Genomic DNA, 13,392 nt, shown 5'->3' with positions numbered 1-13,392 from the left:
ATTGCTACATTTGCTAATCGATCAGGGCCTGTGGCTCAAGATGCCTTCAGTTTATTGATACTCATTAAAATGTCTATTTCCTCAAATTCCTCTTAACTCAATACTCCCTGGTAAAGAACATTCGCCATACTGTCACTCTCCTGGTGGGGGAAATGGTTGCTAGTGATTTGCTTCACCCAGATCTCTTCAGGTAACAGATTCAAAATTAGAGGAACTTTACAATCCAGATACGTTCTATAATTGCGCCAGAATTTCCGGCTATCATTCTTCTTTAATATCTTAAATAGGAATCTCCAATTAGCGTTATTCAGACTACTTGTATGGAGACGCACCCAATTTTTATATTGTGTTCTTAAATTGATGCAGCATCTACATTTTTCAATGGGGGTTAAAAGGTAGCTTTTTTGAAGGGATTTTATTTCTCTATGTTCCTTTCCTACGCAGAGGATTGTCTAACAATTGGGGCCTGAAGCTGATTTAGTTGGGACCACGGCAGTGACATTAACCTAGGTAAATGCTCACACAGCGCTACGGAGTTGGCATTTCCAGATTTTGGGTGGGCCTTGCCCACTCAGGCCCTACCCTGTCTACGCCTCTGTTACGTTTCGAACAAGTCCACAATGATGAGTGTTCTTCACCAACTCTGTATTAAATGCATTTATATCTTGGGGGTTCAAATCGATCTATTCCCTTTGACATTGACCGCTACATTGTTGACTGACTTGCCTGATCATAATCTAGAGTCCAAGTGAGCATGACGTGGTCACTCAGCCCATTGTGGGTCACTGTGATGAATCCTTTGGATCCCTCACTAAAACTCTGCCTAGAGACTCCTCCCAGGTGGCCAGGGAAAGGCAGACGCTTCCTGATCTGGACCTTGCGGGTGGTGTACTGCCGGAGGATCACCTGGGAGGGGACAGGGCCCAGGGTGGTGAGGGGATCCTGTGGGTTGAGACACAGTATTTGTCCTCTGAAAGGAGGATCCTTTCTGGGTTGCCAGAAACAGGTGATGGCATATTGCCATTATAGTGTCCCTGACACACATGGAAAATCTGTGAACCGGGGTAGCAGCTCTGTTAAATCTGAGCAAACCTTGTCAATAGAACAATCTCTTAAGTATAAATACCCCCTTACTCTCGAAGGTATAATATAAAAGCATCTAGAGAAAATGCCTTAAATCCCATGTACTCCTCTGTAACAACCAATCCTAACAGTCCATCTTTTAATGAGTATGAGGGAAATACATCAACCCTTAAAAATAGCTCAATTGTTGAAGGAACTAACTTAATTGATGAGGACTACAAGTCATATAATTCTATTAGTACTGGGGCGAGGAAGAGGGCTGAAGAGGCATGCAGTTGCAGAAGTCAGGCTATCAAGCCTAACAGCCCACACCTGAATGAACCTGGGAGGCATAAACGGCCACCTCAGGTTTATGCCATTGGAAGGAGTGGAAGGAGCTGCAACTGTAACTGGAATGCAAGCTGTAGTAGTGGTAGCAGAAGGAAGAAGGTAAAAGGCTGGAAAACCAAGCAGAAGTGGGAGAACAAGAGGGACGCTGGAACCTGGAAACAGAAGATTTCCTCTGCTTGTTCTGAAAGGGTCCTGTTCTCCCAAACTCTGAAGTGCAGAGGCTGTGCACCGGCATACGTGCAAGAGAACTGTCTTTCTCCATTTGAGCCTGATTGCTGTGGTTGCTGAGCTACAGACATGCAGGAGACCGAGGCAAGAAGCAATTATCCATCCATGGGTCTCAGAAGCGAGAGGAACTCTCAAAACGTGTGGCCGGACCAGAGACACCTTTTCAGCAGAAGGGTGCGGATCACTGGCAAACCAGAAGCAGTAAAAGTTGTGGCAGAAGTTGGGAAAGTAGTGCGACCCACAGAACAAGTGTCTATGAAGCCAGTAAGTGAAGCAGAGCGTTCAAACACATTGCACGAGCATTGCCGGCAAGAGTATGCAGCTCCCTGTTATATCACGTAAGGCTTTAAGCGAGTAGAAGTTGTTTGTTGCATCTAAAATATCATGAACAATGAAAATGTAGCACTCGCGTATAACGTGAAAGACCTTTTACTTGCGTGAGAAGCTAACGCTACTAGAGTCCATTGGTCTATTCTTTAAAGACTGTTACTGCTTGAAGGAGTGGGAATTGTGTAAGAAGCATATCCAAAGAGTACCACTAACTTGTTCTGATTCTGATAAGTCATTTTAAAGTATATTTGCATTGTTACACAAATTGCCTTTTTAAAGAATGCTTATTTAAAGTTTGATGTTAATTAAATAAATAACTCTTTATAACAGAAACCTTGAGTGTAAGTGTTACTTGGCTACTTGTATTTACGGATTTCGTTTGTACAGCCCTACAGCTCACATTTACCCCTCTTGAGATAGGCCTGGCTGCTGAGTCACACTACCAACTTGTGTAGTACAAATGTATACCAAAAGGTGGGTCACCTAATACCAAGCAGGGTTTATAGTCATAATGTCGAAACAAAAATGTCGACAAACAAAAATGTCGAAAGAAAAACGTCGAAAACAATAATGTCGACATCCTATACATATAATGTAAAAAGTCATTTTTTAGAAAAAAAAATGTCGACAAAAAATGTCAATTAGAACTATCAACACCTCACCCAACACCCCCCTGCCACCCCCCCACGTCCCCCCACCACCCTCTCACCCCTCATACTCAACACATTCTAATTATATATTTATTTATTTTTTCAATAAATAAATAAACAAAAAGAGTATAATTTACTATGGGGGGTCCCCCCAACCCCCTCTCACCCAACACCCCCCTGCCACCCCCCACACACCCCCACCACCCTCTCACCCCTCATTCTCAACACATAGTAATTATATATTTATTTATGTATTTATTCATTCAATAATTAAATAAATAAAAAGAGTATCATTTACTATGGGGGTGTCCCCCCAACCCCCCTTACCCAACACCCCCCTGCCACCCCCCCACACCCCCCCACCACCCTCTCACCCCTCATTCTCAACACATAGTAATTATATATTAATTCATTTATTTATTCAATAATTAAATAAATAAAAAGAGTATCATTTACTATGGGGGTGTACCCCCCAACCCCCCTCACCCAACACCCCCTGCCACCCCCCCCACACCCCCCACCACCCTCTCACCCCTCATACTCAACACATTTTAGTTATATATATTTATTTATTTATTCAATAAATAGAAAATTTCGAAAAAATGTCGACATTATTGTTTGTCGACATTATTTTTTTCGACATGTATTTTTCGAAATTTTGACTGTCGACATTTTTACTGTCGAAATTATGACTGACCACCTGACCACCACCAAGCAGATACGTGTTGTGTAGTCTCACACAGTGTGACTGCATCAATTCTTACCTAACACTGGTGGCAGGCAGTGGGATTGGCATAGATTGGTTGCACTGATTATTTGTTGTACTTGAGCCCAACTAACCCAGCCACAAGGCTAAACTCCACCAAAAAGGTAAGCAATTGTAACATGCCAAATATCGATAACTTTGATGAGTCAGCCCTGACTTGCCTGACAGTAGAACAGCTGAAAGATAAGTGTAAAACCAGGGGGCTGACTCTGAAAGGAAAAAAATGTGAATTGATTGTATGGTTATTAAATAACCAAAACTTGGGTAGTAGGCCTGTAACACCTACTAGCCAAAATAGTGTGGGAGATAAGGATGAGGATGATAGTTTAGAGTTAAACTCCAATCTGCAAGAGGCGTCAGAGGAGGGAGAGGAGTCTCCAGACGGGAGCCACCCTCTTCCACAGTCTGCCCCTGTACCTCAGTCACGTCTCATTGTGACCTCACAAGGTCCAAATCTAAACCCAGAATATGTTGCACTTGAGAGACTAAGATTAGAGTTGGGTTTAAAGAAACTAGATGTCCAAGCTAAAACCAAACATCAAGAGGTGAAACTAAGAGAAAGAGAAATGCAGCATGAAATGGAAATGAGAAAGATGTCTCTTGATTCTGCTTCCCTCTGAGGGTCTTCTAGGTCAACTAGTCCCAAGAGGCCTTGTCTGCCTTAAGAAGCAGTGAGTATGTATGAATCTAAACTTGATGTGTTAGATTGGCTGGGTACGTTTGAATACACCTATGGTCTTCGAGGAATAAGTGTGAATGATTTGATTCCATGTATCATGTCTAGGCTACCCCTGAATGGCTGTGATGGAGTTGGGTGCCAGTGATAGAGAGGATTATGAGTCAGTTAGCTCCTTCCCAGTACCTTAAGAGGTTTAGGACCCTCAAAAAGGCTGATGGTACCCCTTGAGATACCTGGGTATGTGAATGTTTGGCGGAGTCTGGCAGAGTCTGAGGAGTGCAAGGAGTGGAGTCTGCTTTCCCTAGATAACCTGCTTCAACTCTTCTGTGTCTGCTACAGTGGGTGTGTTGTGATTTCCTACTAAACCTGCTTCCCCCCGCGGAGCGGGCGCAGAGTCTGGCAGAGTCTGAGGAGTCCGAGGAAGTCCGTGGAGTACTGGAGTACTCGACGGTTGTGCTCTTTCTCTCCCTTTCTGACTTACCTCTCCTGGTTCCCTAAGCGGAACTCAGTCCTCGTCCTTCCATTCTTCTCCTTCTCCCCTTGTCCCTCCCTCTGTGTGTTTTTACTCTTTTTTTACTTTTCCCTTCCCTCCCTTCCTTTTCTCCTTCCTTCCCCTTCCCCCTCCCCTGTATATGCCGAATACCTGTGTGCGCTGCCGCAGGACTGCTCTCCCGTCTGGTTCGCTTTTGGCGCCTTCGGCACTTTTCACGGAGAAATGAGAGAGACGCTTCTAAACTGGCGTCGTTTTCGAAGACACGCGCCCAACGTAAACTGGAAGCTGCCTCTTCAGGGACCATGAGAACTTCATCCGAGTGCATTTTGAATGCACTGCTCCAGCGTCCACTCCATTGCAGCTCCCCCAAGTAAGTGACTCTATGGCGTGCGCACCACATGAGGACGAAATTTCTGCGATCAGTACAGCGGATGTAATTGCCAATATCTCGCATGAAGCCCTTCGAGCGAACGGGTCTGTCAATGTAATTTGGCCGCTCTTGCATGCATCGGCTGAAAGTATTTATTCAGCGCCACTCCCAGGTTCTGCTGGCAGCGAGTCGGTGACTCTCTCCACCTTGCCTGTGTTTGATTCCTGTGACGTTGCTCCCCTCCGTGATCTGGCTTGGGGCTCGATAAACAGTCACGCCCTTGCGCCAGCTGACATTGGGGACTTGAACGGCTTCCCTGATAACGCGGGCGGTGCGGAAGAAAGGGGCGTATCTCCCTGTTTCCAACACATGTTTAAGCACGAACAGTTTCCTGAATTTAGGCTCTCCGCACGCTCGCTTTTTCAGTACTGTGGAAAATCTAGCACAGTCGTCCCTGAGCAGAACAGGAGGTGCGACGGCTTTAGAGGATGTGGACAATGTGTTTTGCCCCTCGCCTGATCACCGGAAATCAAGGGGGATTAATTCACCAAGTGTTGTGCACACACAGTTGCCACTAGTTACACCCGATTTTAAAGTGTTACCCTGCCGTGATAACAGAAGAAATTCACTAGATGTGGTAAGCAAAGTTTTGCTTGACCTCAGAAGGTTAAACAAAGAAAGGACTTCATCTAATTTTAATAAAACTACAGTTGCTGTGTTATAGTCCCCTATTGAACCGCTTTTAAATTCAAACCTGACTGTGGGAAAGCTTCAACAAGCCAAAATCACGGATGGAACGCCTTTTCTCAAAAGAAGGAGAATCGATTAGAGCATTTAGCCAACATTAGATGCTCACAGAAAAAAAAAAATGTAAATAGTGAACTCAGTCTCCATAGATTCAGTAAAATCATTAAGCGAAGAATTGACGCAAGACAGAAATGTACCTGACGTTACTTCATCAGAGATGTCATCTTCTGACTCATCCATAAAGCTTTGAACCTCTTTCAACAAAAAAAAGAGGCTAAACTTACAGGTGCCAAATTCATATGCACCAAATGCCAATTTTTGCCACCGTCGAACCAAGCCAATGCGGATAAGAAGACCCCGCCAGCAGTCACACAGAACAAAGACTTGGAGAAGTTAGGGACGTCTTCCCTGAAACAGGGCTCTAACAAAGACAGTGGAAAGCCTGAGTGCTCGCCCACAGATGAAATAATTTCAACACCAACTGAACTGACCTCACAACAAGATGACTGTGTGACACTTGTTGCTGAAAAAGAAGTGAGAGACCCCACGTCACAGAAAGTTCGCACGCCGCAATCAATTGAGAGCCGGCAATCATCTCAATTCAGCACAATTCTAAAAGTGAGCCAAGCAGCCGGGAATTTAGCTTTGCAAGACCCCCAAATGGCTTCAACATCCAATATCGGATTAAATCCTCAGAACTCTAATATCAAGGATTGACGGCAACGATAAGCCACCAGATCTATACGACATATTCAAAAAACCAGCAATTCCACAAGATCAGCAAGCAATACAACCCCAAGTGATGAGTGCGATTCTGAAAAAATCTAAAAATCAACCGATAAAGAGAAGAAAACGAGGAATTGACTCGCGTAAGTGTTTACGCAACATCAAAACAGTAAATGTGACCTTAAATAAAACAGTCGTAAATGGAAAATGTGATAAACTGAAAACGGCAGTAATGGAAAGACCTTTTGTGGACATCGAAGCCCCGACTCTCATCCCAAGCTCTAGTGATACTTCTGCGGATCTGTTGAATATGTCAACTTATGAGGATGTTGATAATGTTGATCCAATTGAAGATGCACCAACTATGCAACCTGCTGAAATTGATCTTCAGGATAAGCCAAGTCTTAAGGATGTAAATTCTGATGAAGAGCTACCTCCTGACAATATAGGCCCAAACCCTGCTGAAATGCAACAATCTATGCCCAAGATCAACGATGATAAAATTGAACCAGCAACCTCGAATCAGCCTGAGAAGGATGCTTCGAGTGAAATAAAGGGTCTACCTCCAGATAACATGCCGAGAAGAGTGTGTCAAGTAATACATCATCCATCTACAGCACAAGAAGAACATCCCCAACTTCTTACAACGTTTATGACGCTTGATGAGAAAAGAAAGAAGTTGGCCACTGCTTCAATTTCTAAGTGTAAAGTTACAGGTGTCACAAATGAAAATCTTAATGATTCCAACAATAGAATGGCACAAGGGAGCAAGGGTGCGTGGTGGAATGTTCGACACGACATATGCAAACCAGTCGACATTGCACAAGCCCCTACGAACAACCAATCTAACTCGGCTGAAATTAAGAGAAACATGCCCTTATTAACTGTAGGAACAAAGGCTAATGTGGTTACACAAAAAACACAACACCTGCATCAAGTACTACTAGAACGTATAAGGCCTCATTACGACCCTGGCGTTAACCATGGCGCTATTAGCGCATATAAAGAGCTCTCGAATGATGATCAGGAAAGCAAGTCAGGTAAGTTTCCAGCTTACCTGGACGCAATTTGCTAAGATGTCTTTGATTTGTAGATTCTGTGGTGCCCCTAAACAGACTCTGAAACACTTGATGATGTCCTGCCCTGAATTTTCCCAATACAGAAAAACCATCTTCGCCCCAATAACTAGCAAATACCAAACACTAACTATAGAAGAATGGTGGGAAGCTTTGTTTGATGTATCCCATAGACCGTTGATGTTCGCATTGGTGACGTTCCTCCGAGTCCTAAAAGAGTGTTTGGACACAGAGATAAAAACAGTAACTGTGTGAGACTCACATATTTCGAGCTAAAAATAAGTTAAAGAGAAGTTGTAACAAAATGTATGATTAATTGCTGGTTTCACATTGATGAGATAGGGCACTTATGATGTGATTTGTGATTGTATGAATGTTTTTTGTTTTTTGTTCCTTTTAAAGGTTTAATTAAACCAATAAAAAAAATGTTTGAAAAACATAGACGGTTGGGTTAAGGGTTACAGAGTGAACACCTTTGAAGGAATGAGAATCTTTTTTGCTAGAATTTATTTTAGATGCCTGCTCTCCTGAGCTGAGGAAGCACTTGCCTAACTCAAAGGTATCCTGAGGCCATACCTATGAGAAATGTTACTGCTCAGGCTGTGGCTAAGGCCCTTCTTGGTATTTTTACCAGGGTAGGTTTTCCTAAGAAAGCATCTCTGACAGGGGATCAAACTTTATGTCCCACTACATGCAGACCATGTTGAAAAACTAAACTGTGGAGTGACCTACAAGTTCTCAACAGCCTACCATCTCCAAACCAATGGATTGGTGGAGAGGTTTAACCGTATTATGAAGAGCATGATATGTGCTTTAGAGGAACACCTTAGAAGAAAGTGGGACCTTCTACTGCCATGCTTTCTCTTTGCTTATAGATAAGCCCCTCAAGCAGGGGTTGGTTTCAGCCCCTTTGAACTTCTTTATGGTCATCCAGTCAGAGGCCCTTTGGCCCTGATCAAGGAAGGGTTGGAGAGTGTCCCTTCCCTGCAGCCAGTGAGAGTCACTGGCTATGTGCTGGGCCTCAGGAGGAGGATGGCACTAATGACGACAGAAGCTTCAGAAAACCTGAAAGCAGGTAAGGCTCTGGTCAAGCATTGGCATGGCCAGAAGGCCAACATGGTGGAGTTTACTCCAGACCAGCTTCTATTGGTGATGTTACATACAAGGCAGAGGGCCTTAGAGGACAAATGGATTAGACCCTACAAGATTGTAGGCAAACTTGAAGAGGTCAACTATTTAGTGGACTTGGACAACTCCAAGGAGGCCCCTAGGGTCTATCACACTAATCGTCTGAAGGCTTATGTTTCCAGACGAGAACTAGGAGCTTTGCTTCTAGCCTCTGATCAAGTGGAGGAAGAGAGTGAGCCTCACCCTGATCTCCTCAGGGGACAACCTTCAGATGATACAGTTGAAGGAGTGAAACTCTCTTCATAATGAACATTTCTAAAAATACTCGATCATGCAGCCTATCTGCACATCCAAAAACATTTGGAAGATAATAACCTCCTGGGTCTAAGACAATCAGGCTTCAGACCAGGTCACGGCACAGAGACTGCCTTATTAGATCTGAAAACACAAATGGACCAATATAATGACAACAGGGAACTGTGCATCCTCCTTCTCTTAGACCTCTCTGCAGCCTTTGATCTGGTCAATCATGACATTCTCTGCCAACACCTTGAGACTGCTTCCCAATTCTCAGCAGATTCCATCAAATGGATTAAATCATTTCTCACCAATCTGACCATGAGGGTCTTTTCTGACAACTCAGCAGCCCCTCCAGCCCCTGTGACCTGTGGCGTACCGCAAGGCTTCTGTGTGTCACCCACATTATACAATGCCTTTACCAAGCTCCTATTTGATAAACTTGACAATATGGGTATAACGTATACAAACTACGCGGATGATATGCAAATACTCCTACCTATCATTGGATGTCATGACACTGATTCTAAAAACCTAAACAAGATTTACCTGGCCATCCAGGCTTAGATGGCACTTAATGAATTATGTCTTAACGATGATAAGACGGAGTTAATCCTCATTGGATATAAAACTAAACTCAGCAACCTCCCCCAGACATACAAATCATTCAATATCTATGGTAATACTATCACAGTTGCTAAAGAAATAAAAACTTTGGGGGTGTACACCGACTCTTCTATTACCTTAAATAGATAAGTCATTGCTGTCGTCTCCTCAGCAGCCTACACTGCCAAAGTGATAAGAACCAGTAGACCGTTCCTCTCTGCTGATAACTCTATCACCTTGTCCAGAGCATTGATATTATCCAGGATCGGCTACTGCAACTCACTATTGGCGGGAACTAGCTTAAGAAACATAAAAAAATGACAGGTTGTTCAAAACAACGCCATCAGAGTCGCTTTAAACGTCCCTAAACACGAACACATGTCCACCATCAGGAGGAGGGTCCACTGGCTCACTGCCCAGGACAGAACTAATATCAATACCCACAAATGTATTGCTAAAAAGGCACCCTTATGCCTCAGCAACCTGATCTGCAAAGCACAATCTAACAGACCAACCTACTCTCCATACACCAATCTTCTCATCACCCCCAAGTACAGAAGACAAAATGCAGGAGGAACTAGCTTCCCTGCTATTGCTCCCAAATTATGGAATGCTCTTTCCACTCACCTCAGAAATGACACCTCCTTCTGGTTTTTCAGAAAAAATCTAAAAACACTACTATTTTGATCAGCTCTACCTCAGTAGCTCTTTAGGTACTTGACCAACACCGCTACCACTTGTGTATAAAAATGTATATTGTGTAATGTGTAAAAGTGTAATTTTGCAATGTATAATTTCTATAACTATGATGCCAAGATCCTAATACATGTAACCATTTTCATAAGTTTGTATCAGCGCCTAGTTGCCCTGGGGCTTTGATCGCTTTATAAATGAGTAAATCAATAAATACATTTGACTCTGCAACAACAAGAGGAGTGCAAGGCTCTGTTGAATCAGTTTGCCTCCCTGTTTTCACTGACACCAGGCTTGACCCCTTGGGGCCAGCATGATATTCTCACTGGTGACAGTCTCCCTGTCAAAAGCAGGGGTTACAGAATGTCAGATCATGTCAGATCCCACATAAAGGAAGAGATCAAGAATATGCTTGACCTTGGGGTTATTGAGCCATCTACAAGTCCCTGGGCTAGTCCAGTTGTACTAGTGCTAAAGGCAGGAACCAAAGAATTGAGATTCTGCGTGGACTATAAACCTCTGAATGCAGTCACCACGACTGATACCCATCCTTTACCCAGGACAGATGAACTGGTGGACAAACATGGCTCAGCCAAGTTCCCCAGCACATTTGACCCGACCTCAGGGGTATACAGTCTTTTCCCCGAAAGAATGTACTTCGAGAGCTTTTTTACCAAATTCATTTAATAAATGGCTTTTTCATTGAAAAACACATTCCTTGAATTCTTTAACATCGAATGCTACTGTATAAACATCATACCTGCAAATATATATTTACTTTAATAACTTTTATATAAATAAAAACATTCATAGATTTTTTTTAACATAGTATAGAATTGAATAATAATGAATGAACATTATGTTTCCTAATATATTTACTTTATTTTCTAAAATACAACTGTTCCTGTAGATATTTTATTTGACCACCTGGGGTCGCTGTGCGGCCCATTTTTTTCTATATATTTCTATTGACATTATTATATCTCTGCCATTTTTGAAGTTATACTTTCCGTTTGGACGTGTTGTTTGGAGTTCCTGTTTTAGTTTTTTTCCCGGATTTTAGTATTTTTTTTTCTTCTCGCGGATACTGGATTTTTGGAATGGTTCTTTTTCGGAGAATGCTGGATTATTGGAATGGTTCTTTATCGGTGGATTCACTGGATTTTTTTTCTGGTTTTCCAGATATTCATGGACTTCTCCATGAATTACTCCTGGATTACGTTCCAGCTTGTCTCAACTTTTCGTGGATTTTGGACATTTTCTTACAGCGATTTATTGGTTTTGTAGTTGCTTCGCTGTTGACTATTCCTGGATCTCCTTTTTTTATGGATTTTTTACGCAATTCGTGTTGCTGATTTCAGGTTGGATGCCTTGCTTTCTTTTTGTTTCTTTTTGGTTTTTATTGTTGTTATTCCCTGGATTATTGCTATGTATGTACTTGGTTTCGGATTTCTTAATGGATTTGTGGTTTCCGGAATGCAGTGGTAAGTTATTTTTTCATTATTTAACACTTTATATTGAATGCTACGCTGTTTAGTTTATTTTCTAATATTTTTCAAATCCCAAAATGCATTCCTTCAATCTTTCCTGTGTGTCTCGATATTTTGTTCTCTGAGTTTGCATATTTTCCCTCGTGCTACAACGTGTGCAATCTGCATTTCTTGGTGTGCTTGTTCCATTTTTAAATGTTTAATAAATGTCCACAAGCTCAGATTGGTCGTTTTGAAAGGTTATCGCAATCCATTATGCCTCCCTTCTATTTTATTTTTTGTTTTTGCATATCTGTTTACTACTGCATGATAAAAATTCAAATTTTTTTATCAAATCTTGCTCTTCTCCTTGATCCACTTCTTGTTAATTGTCCTAGCCACGTTGTATCGAAACAATCGAGAAGTGGTTGTAAGTATTTTTCATTAGTGCCGGTCAAGTGGCACAGGGAGTAGAGCACTTGCTTTGACATCCGTGCAGAGCTGTCTAAAGCAGGTTCGAATCCCGGCAGCGCCAAACTCAGCCTTTCATCCTTCCGAGCTCGATAAATGAGCACCACACACCATGGGTAATAATAAACAACGCTCAGATACCTGAGGGTTCGTAGCTCTATATAAATGCCAAATTATTATTCTTTTGAAAAAATTCTGATTCTGTCAAATGTTCGTAATATTCTTCCACATGATCTATCGGTACAAAGGCAAATGAAAACAATCTTTTAATGTTATGCTGGAATTCTAAATCATCTATGGATCTTGATTGCATGACATTTTGTTGTATTTTTCTCCACACTGATTGTGTAAAATGAAAAAAAAATCCTTGGATTGTGCATGATGGAAAAATGTCAATAATCGCTTTAATTTGCTGAATTTCATAATCAAGTACAATGATTTCAGGCGAATTAGGGGATATGTTCCACGAATTAATCGAAAAATATGTTTGTATTGTTCTTCTGATTTGGTTGGCATAAGGACATACATTAATGGGATTAATGTTTCTTCAATCATTGCGTGTACTGTATAATATTGTGAAATGGTTTGGGACATACTGTGAACATCATCAACATGCCATTGTTTCGGATTTTTCAAGTAATCCACATTTTTTAATGTTCCCATAATTAGTAATCTTTGGTCATTATTTTCTCTATTTAACAGTAAGAACCCTTCATTTTTGTCTGTTATTATCATTTTGGGCAGCAATTGTATGTCTTGAAAGTTTTCTGGTGCTTTTGGAAAGATGTTTTTTGTCTGCCGATGCTTACATAATTGCCTTTGTAAGACTTTTATCTGTGGCATCTGACCAGCAACGAGAAAATTGGAGTTTCGAGCATACTCTTTTAATCACTGAACCATTTGGTTCATCCACATTTTGTTCTACTATTTCTCTCATTTCTGTTACAGTTTTTTTATTAAGATTTTAGTACTATCCGGAAAGTGGTTGTGTTCCACGTTGTGGATTAGACTTTCTCCATGGGTTACAGCCCTTCCTTTGCATTTGCTGTTATGGTAAATGTTACGAAGCAGCTCCCAGCCTTCTTAGGTTGACATACTAGGTTTATTACAGCTTCACAGGACACCTTCACAAGCAGTTAATTAGTCCTTAAGTAAGTTACATTAATAGAACAGAAACACTGGCAGCCCATCACCTAGGCTTCAGGCTGACTACATGCCCAACATAGAACCTTCACTCAGGCATTCCGACA

Source organism: Ambystoma mexicanum, chromosome 4p, assembly GCF_040938575.1.
Source record: "Ambystoma mexicanum isolate Mex_15411 chromosome 4p, UKY_AmexF1_1, whole genome shotgun sequence".
NCBI lineage: Eukaryota > Metazoa > Chordata > Amphibia > Caudata > Ambystomatidae > Ambystoma > Ambystoma mexicanum.
This window is presented reverse-complemented; position numbering follows the sequence as displayed.